Source organism: Melanerpes formicivorus, unplaced genomic scaffold (assembly GCF_026170545.1).
Source record: "Melanerpes formicivorus ecotype bairdi unplaced genomic scaffold, bMelFor1.0.p_v2 SCAF_58, whole genome shotgun sequence".
NCBI lineage: Eukaryota > Metazoa > Chordata > Aves > Piciformes > Picidae > Melanerpes > Melanerpes formicivorus.
The window spans coordinates 1,396,204-1,409,898 of NW_027142410.1; the positions used below are offsets into that span (position 1 = coordinate 1,396,204).

A 13,695-nucleotide genomic window follows, 5' to 3' on the forward strand; every position below is an offset into this window, starting at 1 on the left:
CAAGATTTCCCATTCGAGCTCTCTGTGTTATCAGAGCCATCCACTTAGACCAGGTTGAGTCTGTGGCATGATGTGGTGTGGATCCTTTGCCTTTGAACATCCAATTCAAAACTGGTAATCTGGGAGCTAAGAGAAGTTGTGATTCAGTTCCAATCACTTCAGAAGATGCTTTTACTCCTTCATAGGCAGCTAGAATTTCTTTCTCTGTTGGAGTATAATTAGCCTCTGAACCTCTGTAACCTCGACTCCAGAAACCAAGAGGTCGTCCACGTGTCTCACCTGGAGCTTTTTGCCACAAGCACCAGGTTGGACCATTGTCACTTGCAGCCGTGTACAAAATGTTCTTAATGTCTGGACCATCTCGGACAGGTCCCAGACCCATTGCTTGAATCACCTCTTGCTTTATCTGGTCAAAGGCTGCTTGTTGTTCAGGTCCCCAGTGGAAATGGTTTCTCTTTCGAGTCACATCATACAGAGGTTTCACAATCTGACTGTATCCAGGAATGTGCAGTCTCCAAAATCCCACTATCCCCAAGAAACGTAGGGTCTCTTGTTTGTTTGTGGGACTTGCCATGGTAGAGACTCTATTTACCACATCCACTGGAATGTGTCGGCGTCCATCCTGCCACTTCACTCCCAGAAACTGAATCTCTGTGGTAGGTCCTTTCACCTTGTCTCGCTTGATGGCAAAACCTGCATTCAGAAGAATGTCAATGATTTTGTTACCTTTCTTGAAGACTTCCTCAGCAGTTTTACCCCAGACGATGATGTCATCGATGAACTGGATGTGTTCTGGAGCACCGCCTTTCTCCAGAGCATCGTGGATCACTGCATGACAGATGCTTGAGCTGTGGATCCAGCCCATTGGCAGCCTGTTGAAAGTGTACTGGATTCCTCTCCAGGTGAAAGCAAACTGAGGCCTGCATTCCTCTGCTATGGGAATAGAGAAAAATGCATTAGCAATGTCTATGGTAGCATACCATTTGGCCTCTTTGGATTCCAGCTCATACTGTAGCTCCATCATGTCTGGTACTGCTGCACTCATAGGTGGTGTTACTTCATTTAGGGCTCGGTAGTCTACCGTCAGACGCCAGTCTCCATTCTGCTTCCGCACAGGCCACACTGGACTGTTGAAAGGTGAATGAGTTTTGCTGACGACTTTCTGACTTTCCAACTGACGAATCAGATTCTGAATGGGCAACAAAGAGTCGCGGTTGGTTCTGTATTGTCTGTGATGCACAGTCTGAGAAGCAACCGGCAATTTAATGTCCTGTATCTTATGTTGTCCCACAACTGCAGATTCATCAGAAAGTTCAGGTCTGGCAGACAGCTTCAATTTTTGTCCATCAATTTCTATTGAAGCTACTCCAAAAGCCCATTTGTAACCTCTAGGGTCTTTGAAACGCCCTTCTCTCAGAAAATCAATTCCCAAAATACAAGGTGCGTCAGGTCCGGTCACAACTGTATGCTTCCTCCATTGTTTACCAGTTAAACTTATATTAACCTCTACCTTACTTAACTCTTGAGATCCACCAGTGACTCCCAGAATAGTTATAGACTCCGATCCCTGATAATTTGATGGTATTATGGTGCACTGAGCTCCTGTGTCAACCAAGGCCCTGTACTTCTGAAATTGTGAAGTGCCAGGCCACTGGATGTACACATCCCAATAGATTCTATTATCTCTGTTATCCCTCTCCTCCCCCTGGCGGGAGGCAGGGCACCCCTAGTTATGGGGAACATGCGCACATGTGCATTGCACATATTGTGCAGGGTTATAACTTTGCATGTTATAACTGGAGCCACTATTGGAGCTATAAGAGTCGTTCTGGGGAACTGTGGAAGTAACAGCTACCCTTCTGGTATTGCTACCACGGGTTCTGCCACTTTGCAATTCCCTCAGTCTCCTGAAAAGATTAGCAGTTGGTTGGCCATCCCAGCGGTTCATGTTCTCACCAAACTGATCACGCAGAGTTATCCAAATAGTTCTACGTGATTGCCTTGGTGGTCTGTTTTGGAATGACCTGTTTTGGAATGTCCTGTTTTGGAATGACCTCCTTGGAGGACGTGTATTCCTCACAGATGAGACTTGTACCCACCTGGAGGAAGAATTGAAATTATCCCTTTGTGCCAATTGGGATATGGAATTACTAAATTCATCTTTTAACTCTCTTATGCCATTCTGAATATCACCAGACATAGTTTTAATGGCCGAAACCAAAGAACCACGTGTCATGCTATCCTCCAATTGTCTCATTTGATCACTGAATTGGCCAACCGTGGGAGAAGCTCCACCATAACTTCTTGACACAATTCTGCTTGCCAGAATGTTTGCATAATTAGAAGGAGCAAGTTTGATGATCTTTTTAGCAAGACCAATACCCACAGGAACGTCATCAGGATTCAGAGTTTCATGTTCACCATAGAGTAGCTCTCTAACAGCAAATTCTCTCAAGCGCTTAATTCCCTCATCTATGGTAGTCCAGGGTTTAGGATTCCATGGAAGATCATCTCGGGAAGGGTATCTCAGGGCAACCGCTATTAAAAGGCGTATCCACAGATTAACCTTACCGAGAGCTTCACCTAGATGTCTATCTATTCCATTGTCCCTTGAGAGAGTTCCTAACTGAGCTGCTGACTTGTCTCCAACTGTTAGAGCTGAAGCACCTGTATCATAACACCTACTAAGCCAAGCTAGAACTGGCTCCTTATCTGCCCTGGTGAAATCTTTACGGACATTTCTCAATTCTTCCCTTGGAGAAGAACAGTCCGTAATATCATCTTCCTCCTCGTCTCCCTGAATTCTTTGCCCGTAAAATCCTGCTGTCATCCTCCTAAGGATCTCTTTAAGCTGAGAACCACCTTTGCCAGCTGCCTTCCTAGCTTCATCTCTATCCTGCTTTGATCTCACTAGGTTAGCTAGATCTTTAAAACAAACCTTCTCTTCCTCCTGAGCAGGATCTTTTACAGTAGAGGGCCCCTCACCAGGATCAGTCTCCTCCTCTTCTTCTCCATCTTTGCCCTTTCCAGCTCTAGTCTTTAAAGGAGCCACCTTAACTGGAGCTGTGTTTGCATTTACAGCCACCTTAATGGAAGCTGACAGGTCCTGAGATAAATCAGCTGCTGGGGCAGTGACTTCCGGTCCCACCGAGGGAGTGGGTGGAAGTGACGTTGCTCCATTAACGGCCGACGGAGAAGAAGAAGAAGGAGAAGGAGTGGGAGAAGGAGTAGGTGCCATGTTGATACCAGCTGATGCCCTTGGCTGCTTGCTAGAATCAGCAAAGTCATTTAAAGCTGCTTTACCAATTAACTTTTTAGCCTTCTTTTTAACTGACACGGGTTCTCCACAGTCCTCGTCACTAGATGACTCTGGGACTGATCGAGAGCCACGGCGTTTTCTTTTTGATCTAGTTTTAATAACAAAACAAGCTCTGGATATCTTTCTCTCTCGCCGTAAAGAAATCAGGAGATACACGATAATTATCACCAGCAGCAGAATTATAGACATGAGATAAATCACCTTTGGATCCCAGGCATCACCTAAAGTTACTGTCTCCTCAGGCGGAATCTTAAAACCCTTTATCTCAATTGGGAGAGTGGTGGAGGTAACATTCCTGTATCTCACTGGCCATAATAAATTAATACATTTTCCATACCATAATTTAACTCTATACATAACCCACATATAAATTGTCCGCACCAAATATTTACCCAGGTAATCCAAAATCAAACCCAAACAATACCTGTAAATCAGAGCCCCAAAAATTGAAAAGAATAATCGCTCCACAAACCACAATACCTTCATGTTTGCTAATTCAGCTAGAAAACACTAAATCAATCAAGTAATAAATTAAACTAATTATCTGCCCCACGTTGGGTACGCCAATGATTAAATGTATAAAGCATAGCCCTGTTTTACATTTACCTGCTTACTCACAAAACCCTCTAATAAACTTGACAAGAATTTATAGCTAGTGAAGCAATCCTGGTATACATGAAGCCTGAGGGGAAAGAAAACCCAAGGTGATCCTTCACTTCAGTTTTCTTTCTTTTATATTCAGAACTATTAGTATCTTTCAAAAGGCTAACATTCAAAAAACATTAAAGCAGAGTGTGAAACAAAACTAAAAGCTAGCAGCTGATTCATATTTATTCTCCATGAGCCTCATCAGCCTCGACTCAAACACTGCAAGAACTAACTGAAAAACAAAGGCAGTTTGCTGCCTCCAAAAATGGTGTAGTAGAACTCATCCTACAGCCAACAGTGGTCAAAACTTCAGGCATTTTACTGTGGAAAGATCACCAAAGCAGCCTCAGGTTTGGACACATAAGAATGCAAGAGGAAAGCCTGGTCTGGAAAGAAGATCAGTAACGAAATGACAGTGAAAGGAGAAACTTGTGTAGGCTTTTGTAGTCTCTGTACATTTTAATGAACAATAGTCCTTACTCTAGTGTAAAAACACGTTTCACAACATCACATGGGCAATTAAAATATCCAGCAGCTTGAAAGGGCAAAAATTCTTGTGCATTAAGAGGGTTTTCTAGCCTTTTACAGCTACAAGCTGTAGATATCAAAGAAGAGATTGAAGATGCAAAGTAAGGTTGTGTCCTGGCTTTTTTTAGTCACTGCAGACAGAAATGGAGAGAGAGAGAGAGAGAGAAAGAGAGAGAGAGAGAGAGAGAGAGAGGTAACATGGAGTCTAATATCCCATAAAGTTAAAAATAGTCTATAAATAACATCAACATCTTTCCTTCATACTACCATTTTAAATCTCATGTCTGCAAAATGCTTAGCGTTTCGTCTGATTCGTGCACCGATAGTTTCACAGCATTTCCCAGGGGGTAGGAATCAGTTTCTGGATATCCAGCCAAGGTTATTTTTTTCCCTATGTATTATTTTCCTTTCCGTGCAATTAAGGCAATTAAAAATAGAACAACAAAAAAAAACCCCAACAAACAAACCCAAACAAGAATCAGCAAACCACATCAAAGTGTTAAGAACTGCAAAACTTTCTGCATCTGAAGAGACCCGCTGAAAAAGTCACTGCATCTGACATCTCTAAACCTGAAGGCAGAACTCAGTGTGTCTTAAAACACAAATAGAAAATGCAAATGCTTTGATCTACTGGCAAAACACCTAAACAACAACAACAAAAACCCAACCAACCAACCAAAAATAAAACCCAAAACACAAACAAAACCCAAACCTCCCCCTCGAAACCCCCAAATCAACCAACCAAACATACTAAGATTTGAAGAGAAACAGAAAAAATGAAGAAGAAGTACCTCTACAGCATTTTCTGTGTCTGGAGCTTCCTGCCTGGACACTGCCTTGCACAAGTCTGGCTCCAGTTTTCTTTCTGTTTACTTTATGCCTTAGCTCAAATAAAAAGGAGGTGTATCCTTGAATAATATACAGCACAACCCATTGTGGTCTGTCTTCAGCAAGAGAGTTTGATTTTTTTTTTTTCCTTAGCAATACTATGCCTTAGGGGGGGAAAAAAAGGAAGAAAATACTTGAGCTGAGTGACCTTTACCTTCACATTATCTTCGATTACAAATATTTGCATTCATATCCCTGCATAATGCAATTTGCTGATTTCTGCTTCCAGTAGCATATAATTCAAAGTTCACAGAAGTCTCATAGTAGTATCACAATGTCAGTCAGGGTTGGAAGGGACCACAAGGATCAGCTAGTTCCAACCCCCCTGCCATGGGCAGGGACACCCCACACTAGATCAAGCTGGCCAGAGCCTCATCCAGCCTGGGCTTAAACACCTCCAGGGACAGGGCCTCAACCACCTCCCTGGACAACCCATTCCAGGGCTTCACCACTCTCATGGGGAAGAACTTCCTCCTCACCTCCAGCCTGAATCTCCCCACCTCCAGCTTCATTCCATTCCCCCGAGTCCTATCACTACCTGAAGTCTGCTTAATATGTTTCAGACACTGCTGTCAAATACACTGATTTCTACCTATTCTGGAGGGTTAAGGTTTGGTTTAGGGTCTACCCTGTTTGGGTGTCAAGAGCTGTTTGGTGATGTAAGGATGGACATTCAAAGGGACATATATGAAAGTGTGTGGGTTGGATTCAACCTCAGATTCACATTTACAGAAAGGGAGAGGGATCTATCAAGGCAGAAAAAGGAATTCAGTGCCTCAGTACTATGTATTTGGAAATGTTCCTGGCATCTGTTCCTAGCTCTCTTGCAGCTCACTGATGATGTTACGAAAAAAAACGTGTTCAACTTTAGCAAATACATAAACAGAAAATGAGCCTGTCCTATACACAGCACCCTCCATGCTGTGACTGCACCTTGACCAGGAACAGGAAGGGGGTTAGATGAAGTAAGTTGGATTTTATGAGCCTGATACCAATACCAAGTTGAGCCGTCAAAAGCTGAAACTCCTTTTAGTTCTGTGTCAGCAGCTCTGCCTAGGTTTGTCTTTTAGTTCATTTCACACCCTCATTTGTACCTCAAACCTGAGACTGCAGCCTGCAACAGTTAGGTGTTTAGTCTGGGAGGTGGAAGTCAGACTGTATCTCTAGACCACTCTGACAGCCAAAAGATGTATTGCACTGATACTTTACCTACCCAAAGAGAAGGGCAGCATTCCAAGAACCAAGTCCACAGCACAAGCCTTGGTGTGCTCAGTTATCACAGTATCACCAAGGTTGGAAGAGACCTCAAAGATCATCAAGTCCAACCTGTCACCACAGACCTCATGACCACTAAACCATGGCACCAAGTGCCACGTCCAATCTCCTCTTGAACCCCTCGAGGGATGGTGACTCCACCACCTCCCTGGGCAGCACATTCCAATGGCAAATGACTCTCTCAGTGAAGAACTTTCTCCTCACCTCAAGCCTAAACTTCCCCTGGTGCAGCTTGAGACTGTGTCCCCTTGTTCTGGTGCTGGTTGCTAGAGAGAAGAGACCAACCCCTTCATGGCTACAACCTCCCTTCAGGGAGTTGTAGAGGGCAATGAGGTCTCCCCTGAGCCTCCTCTTCTCCAGGCTAAACAACCCCAGCTCCCTCAGCATCTCCTCACAGGGCTGTGCTCAAGGCCTCTCCCCAGCCTCATTGCCCTTCTCTGGACATGTTCAAGTGTCTCGATGACCTTCTTAAACTGAGGGCCCCAGAACTGGACACAGGACTCAAGGTGTGGCCTAACCAATGCAGAGTCCAGGGGCACAATGACTTCCCTGCTCCTGCTGGCCACACTATTCCTAATGCAGGCCAGTTCCTCCAAAGCCTGAAAGTGGTAAGGTTTCTGTTTAAAAATGCAAAAATGCAAGCAGTTTTCTTGATGAATTTGCTGGTGCTATGTTTTTTGCAGGAAGAGCACTGTGTTAACTACTATCTATTTAAACAAAAAGGAAGAAAAGGCACAGAAGTTCGCTGGAAGTTGCTCCCCAATACATTTGTTCATCATTTGTTACCCTCTGATGGATTACAGATGGTTGTTGACCCATCAGTCAGAATTTAATAAACATTGAATAATTTCCAGATAACTTTTGTACTGCACCACATTATACCAAGCAACACCTTAGCTAAAACCACAAGCACATAAATTATAGTTTGCCTGTTCATTTCTCTAAGTTAAACTACCAACAAAAAGATACCAACAAGAAGACCTGTGAGAGAAGTGTGACCTGCAGGCAGTAGTCATCAGCTCTGACTGGTTTTATGACAGCAATACCTAGACAAGAATCAGAACATCGACTGTGGTTGTTATCTGCATGTGTAACTGAAGGACAATATCCATCCAGGAGGCCTGCAGTACAAAGGAGCACTAGTAAAACATACTGATCCTGATGGCAGGTGCTCATTGTCACGGAGCCTGAGCAGAAGTCTCCAACATACCAAGATAAGTAGCTTCAGCATTAGAGAGATGAGAGGTTTTATTTCTTCTCTTATCTTACACTCACATTTTTATTATAAGCACAGAGAAATATGTTTATGGCAGAGAAGAGCCATAAGCAGATCACAAAAAAAAAGGCCTTTTAATATGCTTAGGCTTGCCTGCTGATACTCCAAAAGAGCATGCAGCAAAAGGAAGAGGATTTTTAAATCTCAGTCTTTTAAGAAAAACTTGGCTGCTCTCCCTGGTAGAGCTTTTTTTATTCTTTTCCATTTCCACCCCTGAAAAGAGGAGAAGGGAGAAGCAAAGGAATGAAATGCCCACATTTTCAGTTGTGGTATTGCAGCATCCCACAGCTCCCACGAAACTGGAAAGTCCTGAAATTCCAGTGCTTCAACAATTCAGCTGAAAATTTCCATGACTTAAAAGAGTTGTTCAGAAAGATATCAAACAGCATTGATACCTTCCTGGTCTACATCACAGACATACAAGAAATGAAATGGCCTAGAACGAAAGAGGCAAGAGATGCTGGTTATCTAGGCTAGTCTCTTGCAGAACTCATGACTGCTTTACTTACCACTTGAAACTAAATATGTGGAGCTGGGCTGGAACACATGTTTCAAAAAAACACTGAAGACTGATTAAAATGTTTTGAATAAGAAATCACAGTAGCACAGAATCACCAAGGTTGGAAGAGACCTCAAAGATCATCAAGTCCAACCTGTCACCACAGACCTCATGACTAGACCATGGCACCAAGTGCCACATCCAATCCCCTCTTGAACACCTCCAGGGATGGTGACTCCACCACCTCCCCAGGCAGCACATTCCAATGGCAAATCACTCTCTCTATGAAGAACTTTCTCCTCAGCTCAAGCCTAAACTTCCCCTGGTGCAGCTTGAGACTGTGTCCTCTTGTTCTGCTTGCTTCAGAGAAGAGACCAACTGCCTCCTGGCTACAACCACCTTTCAGGTAGTTGTAGAGAGCAATGAGGTCTCCCCTGAGCCTCCTCTTCAATCCATCCTGAGTTCTCCTTTCTTAACTCACCACTGCACGTGTCTGTCTCAATAAAAAATGTCACCTTTCCCCCAACCTGAATTTGCCCAAATTCAGCCACCAGCCCCACAATCTTCTTAAACACTTCTCCAACTAGGCTGAACAGGCTTCTCCTATCAAGCTTTGGTCTGCAAAGTGGGAAAAACACAGGAATGAAAACAAGCCAAGAGCAGACAGTGACTGTGGAATGTGCTCATCATAAACAGGTTTCAGGTATTTTGGTTATTCTTATGACTCTCTGCAATCTTCAAGATCATCTATAAAGTACTAACAGAAGTACAGGAGCTGGTGGTAGGAAAGAACACATATCAGTAACATAATGTTCAGCTTCATTAAGTCAGTACTTAAAATGCAGTATTTTCCCAAAAGTTCATACACAGGGAGCCTGAAGAGCTGGTTCCACACTCTCTTGTCATATGATGACTTGCAGCAAGCATTATTAGTTACTACTCTCTTTTATCATTTATCTCCTCAAACAGTGCCCTGCAGCATAATAGACTGATCTTGTTTGAGAAATATCACATCCATTCTCATTTGAATACAAAAGTAACACGGAAGACTTAAAGAATCATAGAATCAAAAAGGTTGGGAAAGACCTCAGATGTCATCAAGTCCAACATATCACCCAACACCTCCTGACAACTAAACCATGGCATCAAGTAGAATAGAATAGAATAGACCGGGTTGGAAAAGACCTTCAAGATCATCAAATCCAACCTATCATCCAACATCATCGCATCAACTAAACAATGGCATCAAGTGCCACGTCCAATCCCCTCTTGAACACCTCCAGGGATGGTGACTCCAGCTCCCTGGGCAGCCCATTCCAATGGCAAATCACTCTCTCAGTGAAGATCTTTCTCCTCACCTCCAGCCTAAACTTCCCCTGGTGCAGCTTGAGACTGTGTCCTCTTGTTCTGGTGCTGGTTGCCTGGGAGAAGAGACCAGCCCCCACCTGGCTACAACCTCCCTTCAGGTAGTCGTAGAGAGCAATAAGGTCTCCCCTGAGCCTCCTCTTCTCCAGGCTAAACACTCCCAGCTCCCTCAGCCTCTCCTCATAGGGCTTGTGCTCAAGACCTCTTCCCCAGCCTCCTTACCCTTCTCTGGACACGTTCAAGTGCCTCAATAACCTTCTTAAATTGAGGGGCCCAGAATGGGACACAGTACTCAAGGTGTAACTCAACTTGCACAATTTTCAATCTGCACAACTCCATTTGAAAAGATCACAAGTAATAAACTCTTAAAAAAAAAAAAAAAAAAAAAAGAAAGAGAGAGAAAGAGAGAAGAGAGAAGAGAGAGGAAGAGAGAGAGAAGAGAGAAGAGAGAAGAGAGAGGAAGAGAGAGAGAAGAGAGAAGAGAGAGGAAGAGAGAGAGAAGAGAGAAGAGAGAGGAAGAGAGAGAGAAGAGAGAAGAGAGAAGAGAGAAGAGAGAAGAGAGAAAGAGAGAAGAGAGAAAGAGAGAAAGAGAAAGAGAAATAGAGAAAGAGAAATAGAGAAAGAAAGAGAGAAAGAGAAAGAGAGAGAAAGAAAAAGAGAAATAGAGAAAGAGAAATAGAGAAAGAAAGAGAGAAAGAGAAAGAGAGAGAAAGAAAAAGAGAAATAGAGAAAGAGAAATAGAGAAAGAAAGAGAGAAAGAGAAAGAGAGAGAAAGAAAGAGAGAAAGAAAGAGAGGAAGGAAGGAAGGAAGGAAGGAAGGAAGGAAGGAAGGAAGGAAGGAAGGAAGGAAGGAAGGAAGGAAGGAAGGAAGGAAGGAAGGAAAGAGAAAGAAAGAAAGAAAGAAAGAAAGAAAGAAAGAAAGAAAGAAAGAAAGAAAGAAAGAAAGAAAGAAAGAAAGAAAGAAAGAAAGAAAGAAAGAAAGAAAGAAAGAAAGAAAGAAAGAAAGAAAGAAAGAAAGAAAGAAAGAAAGAAAGAAAGAAAGAAAGAAAGAAAGAAAGAAAGAAAGAAAGAAAGAAAGAAAGAAAGAAAGAAAGAAAGAAAGAAAGAAAGAAAGAAAGAAAGAAAGAGAAAGAAAGAAAGAAAGAAAGAAAGAAAGAAAGAAAGAAAGAAAGAAAGAAAGAAAGAAAGAAAGAGAAAGAAAGAAAGAAAGAAAGAAAAGTTAGTTAGTTGTACAATGGTACAGTTTTAATTACAGGAGTGCCTGTATATGGCACCTTTTACCTCCATACGTGGATAAACATTAACATCTCAGAAGCATAATCATATCAGCTACATGCAAACTGGTGTATTATTTGTCCCAAGTAAACTAATGAAACAGGTGATATATATTTGAATCTCCAGGAGATAAATTTGTGAGTGCAGGTGTGTCTCAAACAAACATTTGGCAGGGAAAAAATTCTTGGTCACAGCCAAACTGGGTGATCTTCAGATCTTGATCTGGGGATAAGATTTTCCCATGTGAAAAAAAAAAACCCAAAGGAAAATTACAATAATCCCCATACATGTTACTGATATGTTTGAGTGCTGAAGCAAATAGTTGAGGTGATAGGGTTACCTAATAAAAGGCCAGCAAGACCTCTGGAGGCAGATAGCAGGATTAGTAATTGAGCTCCATTCTCTGAATAAACTCTGTTAATCTCGGTGGTTGGTTTGCCACTCAGCTTTACCATGATTCAAAGCTGTTTAAATGTTATTATTCAAATAACCAAAGCAAAATAAAGATTGCTTGGGGTATTTTATAATCAGGTTCCTTCAACAGTCTTAAAAACAAACCAAACCAAACCCAAAACAAAACCAAAACCTGTTGATGCTCTCATCTGGGTTTGGAAGAGATACAGCCCTGGTTAGGCCACACCTTGAGTCCTGTGTCCAGTTCTGTACCTCTCAGTTTAGGAAGGATGTTGAGTTGCTGGAAGGTGTCTGGAGAAAGGCAACAAAGCTGGGGAGGGGTTTGGAGCACAAGCACAAGTTCCCCTATGAGGAGAGGCTGAGGGAGCTGGGGTTGCTTAGCCTGGAGAAGAGGAGGCTCAGGGGAGACCTTCTTGCTGTCTACAACTACCTGAAGGGAGGTTGTAGCCAGCTGGGGGTTGATCTCTTCCCCCAGGCAAGCAGCACCAGAACAAGAGGACACAGTCTCAAGCTGCACCAGGGGAGGTTTAGGCTGGATGTTAGGAAGAAGTTCTTCACAGAAAGAGAGATTGCCCATTGGAATGAGCTGCCCAGGGAGGTGGTGGAGTCACCATCACTGGAGGTGTTTAGGAAGAGACTGGATGGGGTGCTTGGTGCCATGGTTTAGTTGACGAGATGGTATTGGATGATAGGTTGGACTCGATGATCTCAAAGGTCTTTTCCAACCTGGTTAATTCTGTTCTATCCTATCCTATTCTATTCTCTCTCTTGATGAGGAAAATGTGGGAAAATAACATGCATTTGCTACACATGAAAAAGTAATATTCACTGAAGAACATAAAAAGGGAAAGAGAACATGGAGAAAAACCTCCAGTCCCTTGGTTAATATGGCACACACACACACAAAAACCCCAACTTGCAATTAGGTTGTTACCTTTCACACATCAATTAACAGGTCTGTGTTTTCTCAAGCCTTAACAAATACAGTCCCACCCTGCTCTAACCATCTCCCAGCCACTCCCTATGTCTCCTCTCCATCCTACATTTCATTCACACCACACACCAATTCTTTCTTTGCCGTTTATCTTTACTGAGTTCTGCAGAAGTGCAGCTTGAGAAAGCTGCAAGATTTTCAAACTGATGCTATATTAAAGGTTCTCCTGAAGCCTGCCCTAATTAAATCAATTGCATTTCTCTTAACCAGATAATTCCTTTTATCAGAGAGATCAGATCAGTACAGCACAGCATGATCTACCTTTAGCTCAATGTATGTTCCATTTTATTGCCCTGCCTTATTTATTTCTTTCCTTTAAAACCTGTTCTAAACCTTTGCATGCTGTTGAGTCAGACCAAGAGCCCTATTGTTGCCCTGAGCAGTTTTACAGCCACTCCTGGTCCTTCTCTAACACGGGTACAATATCTGCTAGAAGAGCAACGGAGAGCGCTGTAAAAGGCATGAACTGAGGCAGTCCAGGGCGTGGCCCGTTCCCCACACACACAGAAACAATTTGTGCGCTAGGATCTGGCTATCTAACAATCGTGCTAATAAGCAAGCTGCAGCTTTCCAAAGGCTTGTTTGATCAAAGTGAGCAGTTTCCATTCATCATAAAAGAAGTCAAATTGTTCTCCACAGCCTTGACAGTACTACAGCTGTTCAAAGAAAATTCACCAGAACTTTATTTCCAGTGTGGGCAAAAAGCCTGCCTTCCCCAGGCTTGTACTCAAACATTTGAAGTGTTTTGGCTGGCTTGAGAAGAAAAGATGATGCTTTCTTTCTTCTAATTTGAACTACATAGAATCATTATAGAGGTTTGCACTTCTGGTTTTCTGCTTTATTGATATTCAAAACCATTTTTATTTAGAATAAACCAAACCAGGTTGGAAGAGACCTTCAAGATCACCGTGTCCAACCCATCAACCAATCCAACCCACCCAAACAGCTAACCCATGGCACCAAGCACCCCATCAAGTCTCCTCCTGAACACCTCCAATGACGGCGACTCCACCACCTCCCTGGGCAGCCCATTCCAATGGGCAATCACTCTCTCTGTATAGAACTTCTTCCTAATATCCAACCTGAACTTCCCCTGGTGCAGCCTGAGACTGTGTCGTCTTGTTCTGGTAGTGGCTGCCTGGGAGAAGAGACCAACATCTGCCTGTCTACAACCTCCCTTCAGGTAGTTGTAGAGAGTGATAAGGTCACCCCTG

The 13,695-nt window shown here is 43.0% G+C and overlaps 1 protein-coding gene across 4 annotated transcripts in view; it reads right to left on the minus strand.

Moving 5' to 3' along the window:
• LOC137452755 (carbohydrate sulfotransferase 8-like) overlaps positions 1-13,695 on the minus strand; it is a 75,660-nt gene that overhangs the window by 30,794 nt on the left and 31,171 nt on the right. The window contains exon 1 of one of the 4 annotated variants that reach the window (XM_068161429.1): positions 5,287-5,355. The exons of the other annotated variants lie outside the window; for them this stretch is intronic. The gene's annotated coding sequence lies outside the window, so the exon portion shown is untranslated. Of the gene's footprint in view, positions 1-5,286; positions 5,356-13,695 lie in introns of those variants that run through there. 4 annotated transcript variants of the gene reach the window in all.